General features: G+C 32.5%; 1 long non-coding RNA gene across 6 annotated transcripts in view; it reads right to left on the bottom strand.

The window, feature by feature from the left end:
* Nucleotides 1-2600: 2600 nt before the first annotated feature.
* LOC125615259 overlaps nucleotides 2601-9994 on the bottom strand; it is a 117492-nt gene continuing 110098 nt past the window's right edge. For all 6 annotated transcript variants that reach the window (XR_007345832.1, XR_007345831.1, XR_007345833.1 and 3 more), the window contains one exon: nucleotides 2601-3902. This is a non-coding gene — a long non-coding RNA (uncharacterized LOC125615259). The remainder of the gene's footprint in view (nucleotides 3903-9994) is intronic.

Below are 9994 nucleotides of genomic sequence, written 5' to 3'. Positions count from 1 at the left end.
TATTTTTCTTTTGATTTTCATCCCTAGAATTTCCATCTTTCTGCTTTTTAAACCTCTTTTTCTTTTATTCTACCCTTTTCACAGAATCCTGAACATATCTGTCATAGTTATTTTTAAAGTCCATAGTAATTCCAACATCTCTTCATTTCTCGGTATAGGCTAATGCTTGATTTGTCTTTGGACTTTTCTCTTGCCTTTTAGCATGTCTTGTAATTTTTTATGGAAAATCAGACATAATGTACAATGTAGTAGGAGATGAAGTGAATAGATTTATAGTCTGAAGTTTTATGTTATGACTATGAGGAGAGCTATGTTTAATATTCTTTATAGCTGTAGGTGCTAGAGACTTTATATTCTTTCAGTGTCCTTGTTTTTGTCTTCCCTATTGTATTTGACATCCCTAAGAACTTCTTTTGATTGGTTTGTCTTACAGCTCTTTGAGGTATATTATGCCATTATAATACCAGATCCTTATCGATGTGACAGTAAGGAGTGTAGAGAAAAGCATTCTTTAATATTATGATTAAATCTCAGTCTTTGTGTGACTTTGAGACTTGGGCTATATTTTTTTACAAGTTAGAGACATTAGATCCCACCTTCACCCCTTAGGGAGTTGTTTATAGAAGAATTAACATTTGATTCAGAAGACTGAGTAAAGTGGTTCTGCCTTACTAATGTGGCAGGCATCACCCAAACCATGGATAGAGCACCTGTGTAGAACAAGAGCAAAAAGAAGGATGAATTCATCCTCTCTGCTTGAACTGGGACATCATCGTCTCCTCTCTTGGAACATCAGAGCTCCAGGTTGCCAAGTCTTAAGAGTTGGACCAGAAATTACACCATCAGCTACCATGGTTCTCAGGCCTTCAGACTCAGACTGAAAAGACTGAATTTCTTTCATTTTTAGATCACCTAATCATGACATTTACTGAAAACAGATCATTTTCTCCCAAAACAGTTATTGATAGACCGCTTTATTTGCACAAATCTCTATACTTCTGAAATCAAATAGTCAGGTCTCTATTATCCTAAAAACAAGCAACCAAAGATGGGCTTCCTCTGTGAAGACTACAATGGAACTTCATGTTCCCTGGGGAAATAGTCCTGGAGTCATTCTCTAAGCTCTGGAAACCATCACACTTGAAAATATAAAATTGATATCATCATGCTCCAAGTTATTGTTTCACTGCTTTTAAAAGTAGTGAAATATATGCCACAATATGTCTCATTCTAAAGGTTGAAAATTTTATGCTATGACTATAATGACATCATTCTGCCTCCTACAGAAGGCTTTTGCTTAGGGAATTCAGCAAGAGGACAAAATTAACAAGAAACGTCACTTTCACACACACAGATGGAAAAATGTTAACATTTCTTGAATCCTATGACAGCCTTCTTGATGAGAACATGCATGTCACTATAAGGTACCAACGACGTGCAAACACATCTTATGAGCAGGTGCTAAACACATCTTATGAGCAGGTCACTGCTAGAAGATGGAAGCTTTGGCGGTACTGGTAACAAAAGGTTTTTGTAGTCACAGTCTCGAGCTAAGAAATAGGAATCATATGTAAGAGATGTTCCAGACAGGATAAAACTTAGGGACACTTTGGTGACAATGTACAGAGGTGCCCTTCCTACTTCTATTTAACCTTCATTTCACAGATCATGCAGAAATCCTACTTCTCACTTAAAGATTATGTGAAATAAAGTAATTTTCTACTAAAAGTCTAAATAATGTTATGACCATTCCAATATGAAAAAGAAATATGTGACCTTTGTCCTTCTTGAGGCCTGACCTCGTAGCAGAGAATTATAAAAACTGTGCAGTAATATTTGTCAAGTTGGTTTTTCTCAGAGACCTTTTGTGCTTCTTCACTTCTTAAATGTATTTCCAAAATGCCAATATTCTGAGAACAATAGAGAATGACAAAAAAATTTTCATAAGAACAGTCAAAGGCATATATGGCCAGTTCTATTTCTAGAAAGAATGTTAACATAAGTTTTATATACACAAGACGGAGGAAATAGTCTTTTCTTTGCCATGAGTAATCCTAGGAAAGTTTTCTCTCTCTCTCTCTCTCTCTCTCTCTCTCTCTCTCTCTCTGAATGTTCGCAGAGTTAAAGAGTGAGGATTAGAAAAGCAGTGCTTTTTATATTTGTGGAAATATATGACAAATGGAATCTAGAAGATTTTATACTGAAAAAGAAAAAAAATTGATCAGAGCACAGGAGAGGTATAAAGGGATATTAAGCATTAGTAGCCAATCAATCCACGTTATTACTCAAAGGACTGAAAGAAAAATTAAGGTAGTTTCCAGTTTCCTTTCTCAGTTCTAAAACACACACACAAACTGCACACTGCATACACTTGCACAAATATCCTTTCTAGCACACTACTCCATTAATTATCTTCTCTCTAGTGTCTTTGCAATTTGTTCCTTTATCTCCCTCATTCAAATTAGAAAAGCATTTCCCTCAGTTCAACTTACTTTTCAAGTTAAAGCCCAGTGTTCTTCCTCTGTAACTTTTTCTTTTACCCCTAATATCTGCATTCATGTTACTATTAGGAAATAAAATACACATCAAATCCAGATAATTGTAGGCAAACTTTATTTACTTTTCCCCATCCATTGAAAGCCCATGAAAAAGGGTCTTTTTCTTAACAATTTCCTTCTCATTTCTCATATTCCTTTAAGGCCTCTTAACCCTCGCATCTTGAATCTTCTTTTCTTAGATTTGACCTTTGTGTGATGGATTATCAGAAATAATAAAGAACTGGGATCATTAATAATAAAGAGTTTAGGCATTACTTTTTAGGTAAGTATATTCTAAAGTTTACTTTTTAGAACAATAGACTGATATATATTAATCGGTGTGTTTAAACTACTCCATGATCACAAATGAGTCTGGTCCTAAAAGTCTGACCATATTTAAATAGATTTTTCTCTATTAGAAAGAATCCTTTACAGCTAATTTACCTTGTGGTTTTCCAAGAATTACAATTTCTATAATATGCCTTGGGAATTTGCTTTAGGTAATGAGGGGTCACAGAAGAGTTTAGCTTCTAATTTTAAAGAGTATTCAAGTAACAGTACAAAAGATGGCTTGAAGGTAGAAGAATATATATGGCCACATCTTGTCATTTGAGAACAGAAGCAAAAGGATAAAGCAAAAAACCAGGACTGTTGAGAAATTAGTCTCAGTATTATTGTGACAACAATTGTGGTCTGAATAGGTAGTGTCACAGGAAAAGATAATGGAGAGGAGAAAGACTTTGAAAGCAGTTTTTGAAGAAGTTAGATCCAACAGGATTTAGCTGATTAGTTACAAGAAGGCAGAAAGGTTCAATGCAGAACTAACATGGATCTGACTGAAGGGTTATAATATGATATGGACATTCAAGTCCAGAGTGGCATGGGGGGGCACTAGGAGGACCAGTGGAGGACTGCTGCCCTCTGCACAGCACCTGAGAAGGGGAGAGGAAACATCTACAATTTTGCAAAAAAAAAAAACAACTAATCCTGGTCTAAAGGGCTTTTTTTTTTTTTCATGTCATGTGGCTATGTAGGGTGAATAATTATTTCATATGATTTCTTCTTTCAGGGATTATTTCTAGTTGCTTTCAATGGTATTCAGTCCTATAGAAGATTGATTGATATATTTAGTTGCCAGTATAGATAAGACAGAATTCAGGTCTAGTTCCAAAATGGAAATTCATGATTATTCACTCTGTTAACTTCTTCAAGTGATCCTACTTCTCTTTAAAAAAAAATAGCATTTTATAAGCTTCGAAAGAGACACTTGAAACAATAGTTTTCTCTGTTTATCTTTTCATCTTCCAGCCCTGCTTTTTTCACCTTCCATAATGTCTCTTATATCCAGACAACTTCAAAATAATCCTGAAAGATACAAAAGTAGAAATGAACAAGTGGAAAGGCACATCATTGTCGTCAGAGGAAAGACATCATGAAGATGTAACTTCCATGAAATTATCATTAGTTTCTTGTTTTTTCCCCCTACACTAAACAGAGTTCTGCTAGGAGAAAAGTAAGAGTACCCTGGAAAAAAATGATTTTTAAATAAGAAAAATAATGGTAACATAGCCTTAGAAGTCATGAGCACACATATAAGTCTCCAGTAATTAAAATAATATGAAATACATGCATGAAGAGACAGGGGGTGTAATACAGAGAAGGGAGCTGCTATGGGTTAGATATTAGGTGTTCTCCAAAAGGTCATGTGTGAGACAATGCAAGAAGGTTTAGAGGAGAAATGACTGAGTAATGAGGGCCTTGATTCAATCAGTGAATTAATCCTCAGATAGGATTAACTGAGTGGTAACTGAAGGTGAGTAAAATGTGGCTGGAGGAGGTGGGCATTGGGGATATGACTCCAGGGTACATATTTTGTATATGGTGAGTGGAGTCTCTCTCTGCTTCCCGACCATCATGTGAGCTACTTCCCTCTACCACACTCCTCCAACATGATTTCTGCCCCACCTGAGCCCCAAGAAATGGAACCAACTGCTTATGGATGAGACCTCTGAAACCGTGAGCCCCCAAATAAATATATCCTCTTCTGATTGTTTGTTAGGTCTCTTAGTCATAGCAGTGAAAAGCTGAGTAAAACAGGAAGCATTTATAATAACTTCAAACACAAAAATTTGACTATGTATCCTTAGTTGTATACATTCCAAAACCAACCAAACAAACAAAAATTAGATATTTTGATACTTAGTGTCATGTGTAACAATGAAGTAGATATGATGAGACCATTATAGTAGTAGTGGGGGGGGGCAGTGAGACAAATGAAGATTTATATGAGGATCCTTGAAAAATAAAATTGTTGAAATGAGAGGAGCATGTTTAGGATTTTTAACCACTTTTAATATCTTCTTTAATTCATGATTCATTTTAAACTTAAGAATACACATTTCTTAGCTTTGTATTCTGAAAATATATGAAAAGCAATATCTAGTTCTACACATTTTGCATCCAAATTATGGTTTTTCAATTCCATTGCATAATATAAGGAATAAAATATATTATATATATATATATATATATATATATATATATATATATNTATATATATATTTTTTTTTTTTTTTTAAGAGAGAGAGAAAGAGAATTTTTTAATATTTATTTTTTAGTTTTTGGCAGACACAACATCTTTCTTTGTATGTGGTGCTGAGGATTGAACCCGGGTCGCATGCATGCCAGGCGAGCGCGCTATCGCTTGAGCCACATCCCCAGCCCAATCACATATATTTTAATCCATGAATTAAAAATAGTTCTTTAAAAACATATAAAGACTACCCATTGGTCAGTTTTGAAGGATGTTAGGGATAAACACTGTTTGCAAATGGAAATAAAAAGGGTAGTAGACATTTATCCTAAATTTCTATATGACTATCAGTCAAGGTAATTGATTGTTGATAGAAAATTTTCTTTACAGTAGTATTTCAGTTAATAAATTAAAATGAATAATTGAAATAGAATATCACCATTTTGTAATAAATGCTATAACAAACACATAAAAGTGAGAACCATATATTCCCTCAATATACAGAATGTAACCTATAAGCAAATATTGTCAAAAAATTTTAGACCTAAATCTGATTAAACCTTAAAATTTCACCATGATATTCTGGGAAAAAGAAGAGACAAAGGACATTGTACATGAGCATGCATTCAGCAAAATATGAACTGTGTTTCTTTAGTAAATAAATTTCAAGAAAAAAAGAGGTGAAAAATGAAACTAAAAATTTAAAAAGATTTCAGAACTATTACTGACCAATTGAAAAGAATGGTCCTTACTTGAATAATGATTCAAAGAAAGAAATTATAAAGACATTAAAAATAAAATTATATAAACTTGAACACTCACTACATTTTTGGGTCTGTTAAAAATTTTATATTATCGTTATCATTAACATATGATAATAGTATTAGGTTTTTCTTTAACTCATATGAGTGTTTACCTTTTTGAAATTCATGTTCAAATATATGTGTTTGTATATATGTGTGTGTGTGTGTGTGTGTGTATACATATGAAGTGAAATGATGATTGATGATTGGCTTCCAAACATCTGGAGGTATAAGTAGGTACAAATTTAAATAAAATATAACTGGTCATGAATTGGTAATTTTTGAAGCTGTTGAATATTTGGGGGTTCGTTTTGTTGTTTACTTTTTTATTTTGAAAATTTTTATAGTAAACGTTAAATATCAAGTTATTTCTTCCTTACATTTTTACAAATCAGGTTCTTATTTTCTTTTCTAAAAATTGTCATAGTGTTGGTCTCATCAACCTGAATTCTAAATCACTAAGATTCACCCAAGACATGTTCATTATATTCATTCTTTTGAAACCTTAAAATAACTTTCCACAAGTAGCCACTCTCCTCACAAGTTGTAAATGGTTCTTCACTTTCTCAAAATAAACCATCATAATTTTATTCAAAATAAATCACCCTTAATTTGACATCAGTGATATCATACAATCTGTGTCCACGCAGTTGTCTGTGAATTTTGCACCCTGGTCAAAGCAGTCACATTTGTACACTTTTCTCCTTATCCTTAGAACAGGCCATGGAACTCCATCTCTTGCTCTCCTAATGTCCCTGTCTGAGCAGTTGTAGTTATCTTTGTCTTAAAATGTTCTTTCTTCAATAATATTTCAAGTATAACCTCTTCCATGAAGCTTTCCTAAACACTTTTTTCAATCTATGGACAACTAACTGTCTCTTCAGTTTAAAGAAGCAATGATTTTCTCACACTCTTTATCACATGCTACTTTATATGACCAGTGCCATTTTAAATTTTATATTTAAAAATTATACATCTTTGTCATATATTCTACCTCTTTGTCTGGGACTATGCCAGATTTCTATGTATCTAAACACTACTGCAGTGTTTATATATAATAAGTATTCAATAAATGTTTGTTGACATTGCTCTTGACATTACAATTGGTGGTAGTGATGGCAGTGGTAAGAATAAAGGAATTTCATTTGACAATAGTTGTCAGTATTCCAAAATTTCTTTATTAAGGTGATCTTGACTCTTAGAGAACTGTGAAAATTCAACATTCCTTTGGTCCTTAGAGTTCTAATCTGTATATCCCTATAACTTGGTCCTTATAGTCAAGATGATTTAAAACATACATAACCAGACAAAAAGAAAAACAAACAAAATCTTATTTTCAAAACTTTTAATTGGTTTTATATTACTTAGAGAAAGAATTACAAATATCCTGGCATAGCATTAAAGGCTTATAATCTGCTCCAAAATCTGGAATCAAATTTTATTCTCATTATTTCCCTATATACACATTCTAGTACAATTAAAGGAGTCAAATTTTAAATATCTTTGGAATCATTCCTCTATCTCCATTGAACTTCTTTACTTTAGGTTTTCACAATCTCTTGGATGTTTTCAATCCTTTTTCTAGTAGACCACATGCCTCCAACCACATTCCCTTCCAGTTCATTCTTCATCTTTAAGTGAAGCCCAAGAAGGATTTATCTTGTTTAAAACTCCTCTATGACTCTCTTAAGAGATTAAAACTAAATTCCTTGATGTGATTTACTGAACCCTATTTGATCTTCACTTTCATTATTTTAATACCTGCAATATGAGGTATCTCTATATATGACTAACTATAGAATGGCAAAGCTATTCAGCCTGTTCCAACAAACTTATTGTCAAATGTGGGTAAAGCCAACAGACATAAATATGTAATAAAGAACAAGAGCTATGACAGAAAGAAACAGATGCCATGAGATGGAAATTTGGGGAGACATATTTTAGACTGAACATGAAAGGAAGAATTTTTGTTGAAGTAACATATATACTGCTTCCTTTATGTGGGGGAAAATTCCCCAAGGTGAAGTCTGAGAAGGTACTGAAATTAGAAATAACAATGAAATTAGACTAGATAATATCCCTATGTGTTCATACCTATTCATTCAATGTTACTTTTGGAAAAAAATAAGAGTAAGAATTTTTTATATGTAAATTAAAACAACATTTTGTATTACACAATGTATTTTTCTTGTCTGCCATGTGTCTTTTATCTTTATATATATTCTTTCCATTAAAACTTTAAAGTTTTCAACAGTATTCCACTATATAGTGTATAGCTGAATAGCGTTTTTCATTCTATATAGTGAGCCCCTCCCACAGAACAGGTATTGAAATAATAAAAGTGAAGATCATAAGGGGTCCAGTGTATCATATCATGGCCTTTAGCCTTTACATCTAAGGTAGTCACAGATTATTTTAAACAAGATAAATCTTTTTTTGGCTTCAATGAAAGAAGAAGCATGAACTAGAAGGGAATGTGGTGGGAGGCATGTGGTCTACCAGAAAAGAGATTGAAACAATCCAAGAGTTTATGAAGATCTAAAGTAAGGAAGTTTAATGGAGATACAGAAGTACGAGTATCTACCACTTTCTGCTTCCTGCTTTCCCCTACCACAAGATAATTATAAATGTTTAAATATATTTCCTTTATCCTTTTCATAGTTCTCTTGTTTTACATTTAAATTTTTATCCATTTGTTTTAATTTTTCACCATAAGGCATGAGAGGGGAACAAACTATTGTTTCCTATGTGGGTAACCATTTGTTATAATAACAAAAATTAGCATTTATTGTGGTTGGCTATGAGTATCTAGCTCATAATGAATGTTTTGTACTTATTATTTCTCTTAACTTTGAGGTACCAACTGTGTAGTTACCATTATATGCCTCAACTTGTCATTGAAGGAACTGAAGAGAATTTCATGATTTGTTTGAGGAGGTAGTACAACTATTAAACATAAAAGCTTTGATTAGAACCCTGAACTCAAGAGTTCATTCTGTTCAAAATTACCTTGTACTGATTTCCAGAATCCTCTTCTCACTTATAAATTTGAAATGTTTTATTCATCATATGATAAACTGTATTGTATATATTGAAATATACTGCTATTGAGTTATTTCTGGATGTATGAGTTATATGCATGTGCTCATATGTGCAAGAATTTAGATATCATTGAAGGATGGATGATTGGTTGCTTTTGTTCCATATTTCTATGCTTCTACTAATTGATTTAGTCATCTGACCAATTAAATATTAAAAATATTTAATACCAGAATGTGTTTTCTAACTTTAGTTTTAAAATTGTCTCTCCTTTTTCTTTTCAATTTTATTCTCATGTTTTCAGGAAATGATAATCCTTTGCTCAACACAATTGTGGAATTTGACACAACAATACTAAACTCCTTAAAAAATGATTACATGTTTTTGACAACTTTTGTAGTAAAACTATTCCATGTAATATAAGAAAGAATCAGTTTTTAATTGTTATCTGCTGTCTTGATGTATTATATAGTTATATAAGGCCAAATATATTGAAAAGTTAGAAAAACATTCTCCTAGTCTCACAATCCAAGCTATAAAAAAGTAAATATTATTTGCTCTCAGATTGGGTTACACATAAGTTTTGTATTTTGGAAAAATACATTGTAGGCCATGCACTATGATCTCTTGAGATATTCTTTTAAAAAAGAATATCACTTTCTTTTTCTTCTTTGAAAAAAAAAATGATTGTTTTCTTCTTTAAAAAAAATAATCTTAATTAGCTTTATTTCCAATTCTCAAATTGGGCAACACTTCATTCCATAAAATAGTATAAATGTTCCCTACCTTTCTTTAGCAGAGCTGAATTACTCAGAATTGCTACCTGCTCTTTTAAAAACTCCTTCAAAAGACCTCTCTCCTTAACATTCTTATATTAGATGAAGTGATCAGTTTGTTATTGAGACACATTCCCTGCTGTGTACATTGCAAATTAAGACAGAATTAGGCACTTAAGAAAAGTGCATTAACTCTTTTAGGCCACTAGGGTACCATTTAAAGCCCTTGTGTAAAATTGTCTTTAAATCAGGTCATCATGATGTCATTTAATCATTTTAGAGCACTGAAATAGATATTTATGAGAT

Source organism: Marmota marmota, unplaced genomic scaffold (assembly GCF_001458135.2).
Source record: "Marmota marmota marmota unplaced genomic scaffold, marMar, whole genome shotgun sequence".
Lineage (NCBI taxonomy): Eukaryota > Metazoa > Chordata > Mammalia > Rodentia > Sciuridae > Marmota > Marmota marmota.
The sequence above is the reverse complement of the archived record's forward strand: the minus strand, read 5'-3'. Positions and strand labels throughout refer to the sequence as shown.